This window comes from Fukomys damarensis, unplaced genomic scaffold (genome assembly GCF_012274545.1).
Source record: "Fukomys damarensis isolate Sample0158 unplaced genomic scaffold, DMR_v1.0_HiC HiC_scaffold_15, whole genome shotgun sequence".
NCBI classification, from domain to species: domain Eukaryota; kingdom Metazoa; phylum Chordata; class Mammalia; order Rodentia; family Bathyergidae; genus Fukomys; species Fukomys damarensis.
In genome coordinates this window covers 59,938,569-59,955,031 of record NW_022900927.1, presented here as the reverse complement: position 1 = coordinate 59,955,031, position 16,463 = coordinate 59,938,569, and the positions used below count along the sequence as shown (strand labels likewise).

Below are 16,463 nucleotides of genomic sequence, written 5' to 3'. Positions count from 1 at the left end.
ATATTAAATAAGTTGTTTTCAAAGAGAAATATATGAACAAGATTTTATATTGATGGGTTGATGAAAAAGTGATCTGAGGCTCATATGAATCTAAACCATATTCCCCTAGGAACAATAATTTAGTATTCCCTAAAGCTTTTCAGCACAAAACTGCCATGAAAGCCAAAGTTGACTGTATATTCTAGATACCAAAATGTTGTCTGTTAAAAATATTTTAAAATCTTTTTTTTCAGACTGGTACTTGTCTTTTAATTTTTTTGTTCTTTTTTATGGTACAAAAATTTTAAGTTTTATGAAGCTAATCTATGAATTTATTTAAATATTATAGATTTTGTATCTTGCTTAGACTAACTTTGGCCAAGCCACAGATATAAAATTATTCTGTCATATTTCCTTCTTTCATATTTAGTTATTTTTGTATCTATAATTTATTAGTTGTTGCTCTTCAATCTCAAAGCACTGGTCAGTTTTCCCAGAAGTCTTTATTAAGTAATCCAGTTTGATGTATTGATTTTAAATGTTACATTTGCATTTTTCCTTTTCAAGTTTTTTTAGAAAAAAGAACTGTGGTAAAACATATATCATACAGTTTTCAATGTTAACCATTTCAAAGTGATAGGTATGTTCATATTGTTTTGTAATCAGCCTTCAGAACTTTTTGTCTTTTAAAATTGAAACTCCATACCCATTATATGTCTTTCCATCGATTCCTCTAGAACCACCATTCTAATTCCTATTTCTATGAATTTGATTGCTCTAGATATTTCAGATGAGTGAAATCATGCAGTATTTGTCTTTTTTGTGATGGGCTTATTTTATTTGGCAGAAGTTTTCAAAGTTCAGCTATATCGTAGCATGACAAGATTGATTTTATGGCTGAGTAGTATTACACTATACATATATATGCTGTTTTGTTTACTCATTCATCCATTGATGGACACTTAGGTTGTTTTTTACTTTTGCTTACTGAAAAAAATACTCATATGGATGTGTAAATATCTCCTTGAGATCCTACTTTCTTTATACACCCACTAGCGGAATTACTGGATTCTATTTTTAACTTTTTGAGAAAACTACCATACTGTACTACATAGATGAATGCATTATTTTCTGTTTCAACCCACAGAGTTTCAATATCTTCACACTCTTGGTCAACATTTATTTTTATTTTTCTGTTTTGTTACTTCCTGTGCTATGAATTCAGGGTGTCCTATGGTTGACTGTCAGACTTTTCCACCTAATTTCTCCTAGAATTTGCTATTGGTGAACTGGAAGCCTGTATTTGTGCCTTGATTAAGTGTTTTTTCATTTTTATTTTTGTTGCTGGTGCTGTCCTTGGTTTAATTCCTGTGTTAGCACTTTGACCTTCCTTATAATAGCTACTCTTAGGTTTGAGTCTCTCATGACTCAGAGACACTCTCATTTTTATAATATTTCTTTTCTGGCTTTGTATTCTTCATAGTAGTCATCCTAACTGGTGTGAAGTGACATCTCATAATGGTTTTGATTTTTATTTCACTGATAAAAATGATATTAAGCATCTTTTTATATGCTTGTTTGCCATTTGTATATCTTCTTTGGAGAGCTATTTGACTATTTCATTTATTTTACATTTTCCAATTTTATTTTATTTATTTTTTCATTTTTATTGAATTTATTAGTACTTTTGGGATATCATTCTAATGTTATTCTTCTTTGCATCATCTAGGAGTTGTTGGATCTATTTCTCATGATCTCTTACCTTACTGTTTTTAAGAGATCTCTCTTTTCACGGTCACTGACTGCAATCCTGTCTTCCGTATCTGAAATCCTGTCTTCACATTTGTTCATTCTACCGTGAATGATTTCAATAGGCCTCCCTGTCTTATCTCTGTGATGAATCATATCTTCTAAGACAGAGGTATTACACATTAACTCTTCAGATGTTTCTTCAACAAAGATGTAGAAATGGGTTGGCCAGGGCTCTTGTTCTTTAAAAAAAAGGTCTATCTGATTATGTCATAAATATTTGTTAAGTATTATATCATTGACTCTATCAGAATATGAATTAATAAAGTTTTCTAATTAGTATGTTCAGCAATTTCTATTATGGGCTAGTCTGAGTTTATTTTATTTTATTTTATTTTATTTTTTTCAGCTTTAATTGAGTTTATTGGTACATTTTAGGGATACAGTACAGTTACATTCATTGTTGGGATCTTGTACCTCTACATGACAACTCTTGATTCTCATTTTTTCCCCTTACCTCTGTCCTCCCTTCATCCCCTCCTCCCCTCCCCATCTACAATCACGTTGCTTTCATCTTTTCATTCTCTCACATTTTTTTCTTTGCCCTTTTTACTCTTCCCCTACCCATCCCAACTTCCCTACACTTTTAGCTCCTTTGTTCCCATTTCTAAATGTCAGTAATCTTATTAGAATCTTATGCATTGTTGCAGATTATTTACACCAGGGAAACTATTCGGTATTTACACATGTGTGACTTATTTATTTCACTTAGGAGTATACCTTCAATATGTATCCATTTTCCTATGAATGAATCTATTTTCTCGTTCTTTATGGCTGAGTAATATTCCATTTTATAGAAAAACCACAACTTCTTTATCCAGTTTCCAACGGATGGGCAAATAGGTTGTTTCCAAGATTTAGCTATTACAAACTGTGCCGCTATAAACATGGGTGCACATACTTCTCTGTGATATGATTCTTTTAGTTCTCTTGGAAAGATACCCAACAGAGGGATGGCTGGGTCAAATGGAACCTCCAGTCCAAGCTCTTTGAGGTATCTCCATATTGATTTCCATAGTGGTTGCACTAGTCTGCACTCCCACCAACAATGGAGGAGGGTTCCTTTCTCCCCACAACCCCGCCAACATTTGTTATTGTGTGATTTCTTGATAGCAGCCATTCTTTGTGGGGTGAGGTGGAATCTCAGTGTTGTTTTCATCTGCATCTCTCGAATGACCAGTGATGTGGAACATTTTTTCATATATTTTCTTGCTGCTTTTACTTCTTTGTATGAGAAATGTCTGTTCATTTCGGATGCCCATTTTTGGATCGGGTCTTTATATTTGGGGGGACTGATTGTTTTGAGTTCTTTATATATCCTTGATAATAGTCCTTTGTCTGAGGTACAGCTGGTAAAAATTTTTTCCCACATTGTAGATTGTCTCTTAGTTCTGCTAATGGTTTCTTTTGAAGTACAGAAGCTTTTTAGTAAGATGAGATCCCAGTTGTTGATTCTTTCTGCTAGTTCCCGTGCTACTGAGGATTTGTTCATAAAGTCTTTTCCTATACCAATGTCTTCCAGAGTTCTGCCTAACTTACTTTCCAGCAAGTTTAATGTTTCTGTTTTAATATTTAGATCTTTAATCCATTTGGATTTTAATTTAGTGCATGGCGAAAGATAAGGGTCTAATTTTAATCTGTGACAGGTTGATATCCAGTTTTTCCAACACCATTTATTAAAGAGGCTATCTTTCCTCCACTGAGGATGGTGAGCTCCTTTGTCGAAGATGAGGTAGCTGAGTACATCTGCATTTGTTTTTGTGTCTTCCAGTCTGTTCCATTGATCCTCAGGCCTATTTCTTTGCCAGTACCATGCTGATTTTATCACAGTGGCTTTGTAGTATAGTTTCAAATTGGGAATTGTTACACCTGGTGCCATGTGACTGTTGCCTATAATGGCTTTTGCTATTCTAGGTCTCTTGTGGTTCCAAATGAATTTTTGGATTCTTTTTTCTAGTTCTGTGAAATATAGTGTTGGAATTTCAATTGGCATTGCATTGAATGTATATAGCAGTTTCGGTAGTATGGCCATTTTCACTATGTTGATTCTTCCTACCCAGGAGCAGGGGATATCTTTCCATTTTTTTATATCCTCTTCGATTTCTTTTTTCAGAGTGCTGTAGTTTTCAGTGTAGAGATCTTTTGTTTCTTTTGTTAGATTGATTCCTAGATACTTCATTTTTTTGGATGCTATTGTAAAAGGAATTTTTTCCCTTATTTCTCTTTCTGTCTGTCTGTTATTTGTGTATAGAAAGGCTATTGATTTTTGGGTATTCACCTTGTATCCAGATACTCTACTGAATCTTGTGGTGGTCCGGCCGTCACAACACAAACGTACCTGAGTTGGGGAGTGAGGATTGAGAAAGGACAGCACAAATAATGATAGTTTAACTTCTTCCTTTCCTATCTTTATTGCTTTAATTTCTTTCTCTTGTCTAATTGCTGTGGCTAATGTTTCCAGAACTATATTGAAGAGAAGTGGCGATAGTGGGCATCCTTGTCTTGTTCCTGATTTTAACATGAAGGTTTTCAGTTTTTGGCCATTCAATATGATGTTGGCTGATGGTTTTTCATAAATAGCCTTTATTAAATTGAGGTATAGACCATCTATTCCAATTTTTTGCAGGGTTTTTATCATGAATGGGTGTTGAATTTTATCAAATGCTTTTTCTGCATCTATTGAGAGGATCATATGGTTTTTGTCCTTGACTTTGTTAATATAATGTATTACATTCACTGACTTTCGTATGTTGAACCACCCTTGCATCTCTGGAATAAATCCGACTTGGTCATGATGGATGATCTTCTTAATAATCCTCTGTATTCTGTTTGCTAGTATCTTATTAAGGATTTTTGCATCTATATTCATTAAGGAGATTGGTCTGTAGTTCTCCTTTTTGGTTGTATCTTTCTCTGGTTTGGGAATCAGAGTGATACTTGCTTCCAGGAATGAATTTGGAAGTATAGCTTCTCTTTCAATTTCATTGAAAAGTTTGAAGAGTAATGGTAGTAGTTCTTCTCTAAATGTCTTGTAAAATTCAGCAGTGAATCCATCAGGGCCTGGGCTTTTCTTTGTTGGTAAGTTTTTAATTACATTTTCAATTTCACTGATTGTGATTGGGGTGTTTAAAATGTTTTTATCTTCTTCGTTCAACTTTGGTAATTCATAAGTATCTAGAAATCTGTCCATTTCTTCTGTGTTTTCCATTTTATTAGAGTACAGGTTCTCAAAGTAGGTGTTCATGATCCTCTGGATTTCTTTCGGATCTGTTGTGACTTCGCCTTTTTCATTCCTAATTGCATGGATCTGAGCCTTTTCTTTCCTTTTTTTGATAAGATTAGCTAAGGGTTTGTCAATTTTATTTATTCTTTCAAAAAACCAGCTCTTTGTTTCATTTATTTTTTGTATCGTTTTCTTAATTTCAATTGCATTGATTTCTGCTCGGATCTTTATAATTTCCTCTCTTGTTCGAGCTTTGGGTTTTTCTTGCTCTTGTTTTTCTAGGAGTCTAAGTTTCATCGTTAAGTTGTTTATTTGAGCCCGCTCTGTTTTCCTAGTGTGGGCATTCAATGTTATGAATTTTCCACGTAGAACTGCTTTCATTGTGTCCCAAAGATTCCTGTATGTTGTATTGGCATTCTCATTTATTTGTAAAAACTGTCTAATTTCTTCTTTAATTTCCTCTGTAATCCATTGATTGTTTAGGAGAGTGTTGTTCAGTTTCCATGTGCTTGTGAAGTTTCTATAGTTTCTTGTGCTATTGATGTCTAGTTTGATTGCACTATGATCTGATAATAAACAGGGGATGACTTCAATTTTTTTGCATTTATTTAGACCTGTTTTGTGAGCCAGTATGTGGTCTATTTTGGAGAATGATCCATGTGCAGCCGAAAAGAATGTATATTCTGGTTTTTGGGGGTGGAATACTCTATAAACATCTATTAAGTCCATGTGTTCCAAAGCTTGGTTCAGTTCTATTATTTCATTGTTGATTTTCTGCCTAGTAGATCTGTCAATTTGTGATAGTGGGGTATTTAAATCCCCCACTACAATTGTATTAGTGCTTATTTGGTTTTTCATGTTACTTAATATTTGTTTTATATAGTTGGGGGCATTTATATTTGGTGCATATATGTTTATGATTGTCAGCTCTTCCTCTTGAATTGTTCCCTTTACAAGGATGTAGTGTCCTTCTTTGTCTCTCTTAATGAGTTTTGGTTTGAAATTTACTTTATCTGAGAATAAGATTGCTACCCCTGCTTTTTTCTGGACTCCTGACGCATGGAGAATTGTTTTCCATCCTTTCACTTTCAGTCTATGGACTTCCTTTTGCACTAGGTGTGTTTCTTGTATACAACATATTGTTGGATTTTGCTTCTTAATCCATTCTGCCAATCTGTTTCTCTTGATTGGTGAATTGAGGCCATTAACATTGATGGTTACAACTGATATATTTTGACTTATTCTTGTCATGTTTTTGTCCATTTGTTGACTCTTTTTACTTTTTCTCCCATCTCCTTTTAGTTTCTTGCCTTGCCTATTTGATTTGGTCTGTTGGGCCTCATGTTATTGTGAATTTCGTTGTCCTTTTCTAGGATATTGTTTAGAATTCCTTGCAGTGCTGGTTTGGTGTTCATGAAATTTCTCAGGTGCTCTTTGTCGTGGAAGTATTTTATTTCCCCATCTATTTTGAAAGAGAGTTTTGCAGGATACAAAAGTCTAGGTTGGAGATTCTTTTCTTTTAGGACTTGGAATACCTCACTCCAGGCTCTCCTTGACCTAAGGGTTTGTGTTGAAAAGTCTGCTGTGATTCTAATGGGCTTCCCTTTGCATGTGATTTGTTTCTTTTCTCTTACTGCTTGTAGTATTTTGTTTTTCTGTTGGATTTCTGGAATCTTGATTATTATATGTCTAGGTGTAGATTTTTTTTGATCGTGGCTAGTTGGGGTTCTATATGCCTCACTTATCTGTATGTCTAATTCTTCCCTTCTGTTTGGGAAGTTTTCTGTCATTAATTCTGTGAAGAGCTTTTTTATATCATTTGTGTTTTCTCCTGTTTTTTCATGAATTCCTATCAGTCTTATGTTATTTTTCTTTGTATCGTCTAGGAGTTGTTGGATTGATTTCTCATGATCCCTTACTGTTTTTAATAGACCTCTTTTTTCACGGTCACTGACTGCTATCCTATCTTCTATATCTGAAATTCTATCTTCGCAATCTTTTATTCTGTTTCGTACACTTTCAATAGAGTTTTTAATCTCCTGGATATCTGTTTGAATCTGTTTTATGGATTCCATTTCTTTCCTCTGTTGGGCATTCATTGTTTCCATGTCTTTCTTATGCTGAGTCTTCATGGCTTCTATCACAGTCTTGAGCTCATCTATTTTTTTCTCAGTTTCTGCTCTAGAGTCTCGAATCATGACTTCTATTTTGCTCATCATCTCTCTGGCTAGCTGGGAAATTATTTCTGATTTGAATTTTTCTAGAGCCTGATTGATCAATTTTGTTACCTCCTGTGCTATGGGTCCAGGGAGTCCTGTTGGTTCACTATCAGACTTTTCATCCTCATTTGTCCTACTATTTGCTATTGGTGAACTGGATATTTGTTTTTGTGTCTTGCTTAAGTGTTTTCTCATTTTTATTTTTATTGTTGGGTTGTCCTTCTTTAATTTCTGGGTATTACTTAAATCTTCCTAATATAGTTGCGTTTTAGCTTTTGAGTTTCTAATGACTCATAGACATTCTCGTTTTCATAATATCAGAGAAAACAACTCTTTAAATCAATCACCACTCTTTGTCCCAATTGATACATTCAGCAGCCCAATAGGATCAGGCACAGCTTGCCAACTGACCACTTGTGGTAGTCATTAATGTATCACCTTTAACTCATGTGAATTAAATTAATTTCAAGAAGCAGCTCATAGTATGTTTGCAGTGAATATTCTTTTCAATATGGCATCTTTACCATTTAGGATGGGGGGTTCGACTTAGAACGAGAGGATTAGATAAGTGAAAGAATTAGAGCAGGTTTGAAGTGAATCCAGAGGGTGTAGAATTACCTTACTATCTTTACAAAGCTATTAACTTCAGGGGGGATAGAGAGAGTGCAGGAATAAGGACAAGAATGTATCCCCTTAACAATAACAGACGCTTGCCTTCCCTTGAAGGTACAGAGCCATGAGTGAGGTAAAATGACTGGAGAAAAGAGCATAAAGAGAAACCCCTCCTAAAAACAAAAAATAATAAAAGAAGAAGTCTGAGTTAGGGCAGGAGCTGGAATAAAAAGGGAGATGAGGGATAATATGGTGGAACAAGAGACTGAGTTGGAGAGAGAGGACAGAAAAAAGAAAGAAATTTTAGGGTGGAATGAGGAAAAGAGAAAAGGGAGAGAGAGAGAAAAAAAAGAATTTGAAGGGCCTCTTTCAGACTGTCTCTGTTCTCATATTATACCATATGTACAGCCATATGCAGAACCGAATCCCCTGGTCTCAGCTAGCCAATGGCAGTTCCCCATGACTGAGACTGAGCACAGTCTGCAAGGCCTAACTTGAGTTTCCCTACCCTCAGGGTTGAACTCCACTCAGTTCTATTGCAGGTTTCCCCTGCCGTTTCTTTAAAGATGTTCAAAGTTGGGAGCTCAGAAAACTACCCTTCATGAGAACCTATGCCTCTGCAGAGTTGGTCTGAGGACTGGCCCAATCAGGAGGTTTGAGAACGGGGGGGTGGATAGGTCGTGGGGGTGTTTCAAGGGCGCCTGTGCTGCTACCTTCCTTACTGGGTCTGTTGTCACGCCGTCCGGGAGGTCGCGCACCCACCAGGTGATCTCAGGCAGGCAGGCAGCTGAAGAGCTCATTTAATTCTTATATCAAGTTTATAAGGTGAATATTTTTCTTCCTACTCTTCCAAACTTGTGGTCTTCCCAAGCCTTCTCTCTCTTCCAATCAGCTGTCTGGCAGGCCACAGTGAAGACAGGGCGAGAGATGGCGGGTGATCTGTCTTCCCTCTCCCTCTTCCTAAATCCTAATGTCGCCAAGCCAGTTACAGATCCGAGCACCACAGAGTGGCTGGCTCCATGCTGAGGTAAATGTGGAAACCCGAGGAAGCGGGAAGATTCCTCCCAGCCGCCGGCGGTCCGAGGTCGTTTTAGTTCCAGTTTCAGAGGATTCAGTCCACATTCACTTGACTCTTTTGTTCTGGGCCCCATGGTAAGGCAGCCATAACAGCAGCTCAGCAGAGATCACGTGGCAGAACCAAGTTGCTCACCTCATGGATCTTTCTAGTGCTGAAGATGGCCACAGTGGTTCCAGTAGGGGAGGCCCGGCCAAGAAGACCCTCTGGCGCTGAAGATGGCGGGAACTCTGCCGGGGAGGGCACGGCCGAGAAGACCCTCTGGCACTCTAGTGTGAGTTTAAACCAAAGATGCAATTAGAAATGGATTATGTACTTACTTTTAGAAATACATTTCGTGTTTCCCTGTTTTCCTCTGATATGTCCAGGAAAGAAAGCATGTTCTGGAAAATCCCACATTTAACAAGTAAAAGCTGTGGGACCCCAGAAATTAACTGCCTTGAGTTATTTGCACGATGAAGATAACAATAGAACTTACATCCTAGGGCTGTAGTGAAGAATAAATGACACATACTCTCTATACTAAATGCTTATCAAAATGTCTAGCACTCAGTAAATGCTCAATACATACTAACTAGTAGTACAAGGAGTAATAGCAGGACACTTCCAGATATTGTTACTTCACATCACTTATTATATTTTTTCCATAGCAAAAGTTGTTCAAGTTACATGTGATGATTGATTATAATTTTAAAATGCGGCATACTATCACTTAATTTTAATTTGGTTTAATGAAGGTGTCATCTTTTGGCTAACAACCCGGGCTAGCTACTTGCCAGCCATCTACTCTTAAGTATTTGCTGCATGATAGTCTGTGCCAGAGGTCTGCAAGCTCTCTCTGTGTAGAAGCCTGTAGTAGTAAATATTTTCGGCTTTATGTGTTATCTGATCTCTGTTGAAATTACTCCATTCTGCCACTGTAGCACAAAAGCAGCCATAGAGAATATACAAATGAATACAGCTGTGTTCATTAAAACTTTGCTTATAAAAGTACATAATAGGATGGATTTTTGGTGTTTACTGACATCAGATCTGTAAAATAATTAGAATGCTAATACTGATAATGAAGTCAACGTCAATATAGTTCTATTTGGAAATATTCTAGGTAATATAGTGTTTTATTTTGAATGGGAAAAATGGAATTTTAGAGAAAAGGCAAAAGTGCAATGAGTGCCCCAAAAATGTATTTTCCACTTGGAACAAGAATCTGGAGTACCAGTTTTCAAACTTCTAAGCTGAGTGCACAATTTCACAATAATTTTTCAGGTATCTAAACACATTTCTCAGGAACTGAAATCAGGTTAGAATTGTAGAAACACTTTGGATTTTAGAAACTAAGTTCTAAGTGAGATGTATACCCTCTATGTTATGCGAGCTGGGTGCTTCTTCCAAATGTTAGTGAGCAGCTATTAGTTTTGTGTATTTTAGGCCCACTCATGTCATTTCTTTCCTAGAGTCTTACTTAATTCTTCTCCTTGCCAAACTTACCTCCTTTTTCTTAATATTCATAGAGTTTATTTTTGACATCTATGGCTTTCTTCCTTTTATTACAGCTGTTTGTATCAAGTTTTATTCATTCTTTTCAGTCAGAATCTTCTTGCATCTGAACAGTGCTTAGGTCTCAAGTACAATCCTGCCTTGAGTTTTCTGTGGTCCTTGGGCTATTTTTCTTAAATTCTGGAGCTGTTCTTAGTGTCATCCTGGAAGGTAAGTTCCCTCATTCTCATTTGATCACTTTCTAACAATGCTAACTCAAACTCTGTGAACTGCCCTGTTTTCTCATCTGTAAAATGAAGATAATTGTTGTTACATTGTTTTGTAAGGATTAAATGAATTAAAAGTGTCAAGTCATTTAGCAATTTAGGTTTGCCTAGCAGAAAGTCTAGAACATGATGAACACTGGCTTTATTTTTATCTAAACAATGTATTCCATTTTTCTTTTTGCTTTACTCACTATTATGTAAATGTTATAATCACTAAACTCATTATTAAATAAATACCAACAAAATGAAAAGGTAAATAACATCTCAATTTAGCATGGATTAATGCAATGCTATATTTTCTGCACTCTTCAATAAATATTTTATCTACTTTGTGTGCTTTTTAAATTCATCATAGTAGCGAGAATAAAGCTATTACCTTCTTTGAATTTTATCGACAAACTGAGATTTGACTCTACTTAGTAAGCTCCAACATTTTGAAAAGAGGTAAAACTAATAGTTGGAAAGATATGTTGTCTACTTTTTATACCTTATTAATGACCAGTCCACATTTTATACTGGAGGGAAGAGGCAACCACGAGGAGATGAAGGTACCCCCCACCTTGTTCTCTCTGTACTTTGGCCTCATTTATGTGCATGGGTGGGACCGTGCCCCCTTCCAGGTGACCTGTCCCTGTCCCTCTGCTCCTCTTTGCCCATATGCTTCAGCCACTCTTGTGCTACTCCTTCTTACCTCGGCCTCCCGGGACCTTTTTCTGTTAACCTTGGGACGTGTCAGTCAGTGACTGTGACCTGGGGAAAGACTTGATTCTTACTGAATGTGGGATGAGGTGTTGGGAGTGGTCATGAGTGGGGTGACACTGAACTTCAGGGAGAGTACAGCTCAGGAGGCAGAGGAGTGAGAGGGAAGTGGTGAGAGAGACGGAGAAAGAAAACAGAAAACGAGAGACTGTGGGCTATGTTTGTAATTCTTGGCCACAAGCGATGCATCGATTTTTCAAACAAGTGGTGATGATGGCAATATGGGGAGGGAACTTGAGCAGTTTGTCATTGTCACCTGAAGGCGGGGAAGAAATTACAGAATGTTACACACCTTTGGTGTGTCATTTTTCACTGCAGCAAGTGGACAGCTGGTACTTGAAATATGTTGCAGAAGTATTATTTTAGAAGTTGTTGTATAATAATTAAGTTTGCAATTTATTCTTTTGTATTTTAGTAACATATTCAGCTAAGACATTAAAATAATGCATCTCAGTTCTTAATGTAACCTGCTTTTCTCAAGTCCGAACATTTCATGTTGATATAGAAAAAAGTCATCATAGTCAACATTACAGACTTCAAAAGCCTTATAGAAAAAGTATTTAAATATCCCTTACTTAATTATTATAAATCCCCTACATTCATCCTTTCAACTGCCCGAAGTGTGGTAGGAAGTCAACCTTGTTTTTGTAAAAAGTCCTAAAATGTGAGCCATGGACAGCCACTCTTTTTATCACTCCCTTTTGTAAGTAGCCATTTCTTTGTTTATTCATTTGAGACAGGGTCTTATTTTGTTGCCTGAAGTGATCCTTTAGCCTCAGGCTTCCCAGTAGCTGGAACTACAGGCATGTGCCACCATGCCCAGATTACATATGTATTATATTCTTGATACGTATCAGATATTGTTTTAACTAGGGGTGATATGATGGTGAAACGTTTGCATTCTAGGAGAGGCAAACAATAGCAAATAAAGTGATAAACAAGTTTTGTTAGTGATAAGTACAATGAACAGTTTTTTTTAAAGCCAATGGAAATGCATGATGGGGGATAAGAAATGAATGGTGAATTAGATTGTGTAGTCAAGAGAGGCCTCCCCGAGTAGGTGACACTGAGTTGCTACCTGATGACTAGAAGGGATCAGCTGCATGGAGATCTCTCTGTGTCAGGCAAGTGAAGCACAAGGAAAGCCAGAGATCCCCTCTGTAGTGAGTCAGAAAAGGTGTCAGGGGTCCAGGTAAAGAAGTAGTTAGGAGCCATTTTTTACTGGCACTCGTAGATGTGGCTAGAGAGTTTTGACCTTATTCTTATTTAAGAGGACTTTGGAAGCTTTTAAGCAAAGGTTGACATTTAATTTACATTTAAGAATAATTACTCAAACCAGACAAGGTGGTGCATACCAACACAGAGAAGCAGAGGCAGAAAGATTCCAGTTGCAGTCCTATCTGGGCAACTAGGTAAGATCCTATTTTGAAATAAAAAATGATTAAAGGATCTGGGGTGAAGTTGGAGATGTACCTCAGTGATAGCCCCTGGGTTTGACCACAGTACTGCAAACAAAAAAAAATCAGTATATGCACATAATCAAATTACATATATATGGATCAACCTTTATATGTTTTTTTGTAAAGGAAAACTACTCAAGCAGAACATTAAATAAGAAGGAAGGTTTAGTTAGCTACAGTGTCAGATTCAGAGAAATTTCAGCACTTTGAAAGGGAGTGATATTTTGTTTGCTGGTCCATATGTATACTACAATGTAAATGGTTAGTGTTTATTCAAGAGTAGAAAAATGAAGAAAAGTCATATTGTACAAACAAAAACATTTTAGTAAATTTATTTTGATTTGTATATATAAGAATGTATGTATCTATGCATTTATCTTTGTAACCACCAACCTCGTCTTTGTCATGTTACACACACACACACACATACGCACACACACACACTTTGGAGCTCTTATTTAACAAATGTTCTCCATATTTTCACACATTTTAAACTTTAACAACATAGTATATCATTATGGGGCAAAAGCAAAGCTCAAGTAATTTTCAAGGTTGAGTATGAGTATACATAATTGTTCTCTTTTATTAAATTTACTTGAGATTCACTTCATAGTAAACGGGAGAAGCCTTAAACCAAAGTATTTTTTTATATAAGGAAGATTTATTTCAGAATCTCAAAAGGAATATTTTCAATCTGGATTGTGGAAAGCATGGGAATATTTCCACTGGTTTGCAATGGGAAGATAAATAATGAGAAATGAGTGAGATGTGACTGAAAACCATAAACAACCACTTTAGTGTATCCTAAGTATAAACATATACACAGCAGAGAGCTTCAGAGAAGACATCTCAAGAATATGTTACATGTAAAAGAAAAATATACTTGCAAAAAAAATTGCTGGAGGGTGGGGAATTTAGCTCAGAGGCCACGCCTGCCTCTCAAGCACTAGGTCCTGGGTTCGATCTCTAGTAATGAAAAAAATTGTTATATAGCAATGGATACTTATGAGTTTAAACAAAAGTAGAAATCGTGTACTGAGCATGCCTTTCTTATTCAGTAGAGGGTTAATTTCAAGATTTGTGTTATGTTATGGTTTATATCTAAATGCTCCCAAAGTCTCGTGTGCTCTTAGGTGGAGCTTTGGCTAGGTAGTTGGGCCATGAGGGTGTGATTGGCATCAATGGATTGGCCCACTGGTGAGCTTTTATCTGAATGGGATGTTGGAAAGTGAAGCCTGGTTGGAAGAGGGGGTTCTCTGTGGGTGTGGCCTGGAGGAGTGTCCGGACAGTGTATATCCTTCCTCCTCCCATGGTCCCTGACTGCTTCCCGCCTGAATTGCCGTGAGCTGTTTCTCCACTGCCAGGCCCCTCTGCCATGCCACCCTGCCTTGGGACCAGCCACTGTGGACTGAAACCTCCATAAATTGTGAGGCAAAATAAACCTCTCCTCCTTCAACTTGTGGGTGGTGGTATTTTGTCTCAGTAATGAGCAAGTAACTAAGACAATTGATCTCACTGAGGTGGAAGTGGCAATCAGGGAAAATACTTTGGAGGGTTCTTTTTCCCCTGCTTTAAGGATGCCATGCAGTCTCACAGACATGTGAATAAAGTAGAGGATACATTCTTAGGGAATTTCCATGGGCCCAATATTCCATGACTCAACAGAGCTGTGTAACCATTCCCTGAAAGCTCTTTCTGTTTGACAGTTCTTTTAATGGGTGAGCTGGATCTTGAACTATTTCTTTCTCTGATCTGCTTTATTTCCCATAGCTTCTTAATAGATGCAGCTGAGAAAAGTGTAAAGTAGCCAGTTTTAAAAAAAACATTTAAATAGTTGTGCAATACAGAGAATAATGTTTTACCTTTTCCATTGAAACACAATGGGTCTGAAATATATTAGAGATTTGTTGATAGATTTAAGGATGTACTCACATACTACACAAATATGTATTGAGAGAGAGAGATGCACTATTGATTTTATCTTAAAAATAAAGTAAAATCAATATCAAAGTGAGATAATATAAGCACATAATTTAGATGCTGGAGCTGGACTTCTCAGTTTTTACTGGCTGTGTGTCATTGGACAGGTTTCTTAAAATTTCATGGCTTCCGTTGCAGTGGTAGAGGCCAGACATGGTGGCGCAGTTCTACTTCATGGAGTTGTTAAGAAAATTAAAGGAGTAAATATATAGAAAGTGCTTCACTTGCTGGGAATAGCAAGAATTACATGTATTAGCCATTCTTTTATGGAGGTGGTAGTTATTGAAGAAGTCATAGATCACTTTTGTGTTATGGAGTGAAATAAAAAGAAATTGAAACCAAATCAAAATATATCAAAAATCTTAACTTTAATTTAGGCTTATTCTAATTTGGCATGTGAACTTTGCTTATTCAGTTTTGCATCTCAGTTTATTCACACCCATACATTTCATGACTTTACATCATGACTTAGGAAAGTAGCTGTTGGACTGCAGATCATATTTCCTAAAATCTAGCTAAATACCATTGGCATTTTCTTAAACTGATTAATTTGCTCTAATCATGTTCTTTAAATGAATATCATGAATACTAAATCTCTAGTACATTCTTGCCAGTGAAATATAGTTGGTTTAGATATTCAGAACACTTAAATGAGAACTTCTCAGGTATGAAAATTTAAGTTACTTATGATAGGATTAAGGGTTAGGAAGTGAATTTCTTGTGGAGCTTCACCGATTGATACCTCACTAATCTTGCTTTAAATAATAAATTCCTGGGACATATATTAGCTGTGATCCAGGACTTCAGCAGTCACAGACATCTTCCTGGTGAATTCGTGTTTCTCAGATATTACCTCATTAAAGATTCTGCCTGTAATGCCTCCATAAAAGCTCTGTTATTTTTTTTTTAAACCTCAAACTGGAAATTAAAAGTGATTTCACAGGAGCTTCATTATAGCACAACCATCTGAGATTTTATATGAGGTGAAGATGATTTAAACCTAGTCCCTGGGACTGCTGACTAAAACATGCAGGGCACTGTCTCACTTATGATAGAAGCCTCAGATTTAATGTTTTTTTTTTTTAATAAACAAGAAGACATTTATAGATCTTTTGGCAGGGTCATAGATAAGCTCTGCATATGCTTAAAGTATGTATTAGTGTGAGCTATTTAAAAAGTGTATTTTGGCTGGATGGGGGTAACTTTGAGTTACAAAGTGACCAATAGATCATGTTCCTTACATATAAAGAGAAAGTGTGGTTGAGAGGTGGAATTGGGAGTCTTGAGTTCTCTTGGCTGTCTAGAGCGCCTTAGCTGGAAAACTCTTTAACTTTTATGACCGCAATTTCTGTTTTGTTTTAGTCTATAAACTTAGGTTAGTATAACAGATGAGCATTCTAAATGCTGCTGGAATTACTAATTCTGATTTTTAGGTTTTCAATAATGTTACTGATACAAAGATTGCATGGTTATATGTGTTTACAAATTTGAAGAGATTTATTTACTTCTGGACTTACTGGACTTGATGGTCACGATACGCACTTCCAGAAGGAAGAAGATAGCAAAGAGAATTTTCTAAATTTG

At 36.4% G+C, this 16,463-nt stretch overlaps 1 protein-coding gene across 10 annotated transcripts in view; it reads left to right on the top strand.

Annotated features, from left to right (window-relative positions):
* The window catches only part of Anks1b (ankyrin repeat and sterile alpha motif domain containing 1B), a 1,036,613-nt gene that overhangs the window by 283,016 nt on the left and 737,134 nt on the right, over window positions 1-16,463 (top strand). The gene's annotated exons all lie outside the window — the stretch shown is intronic.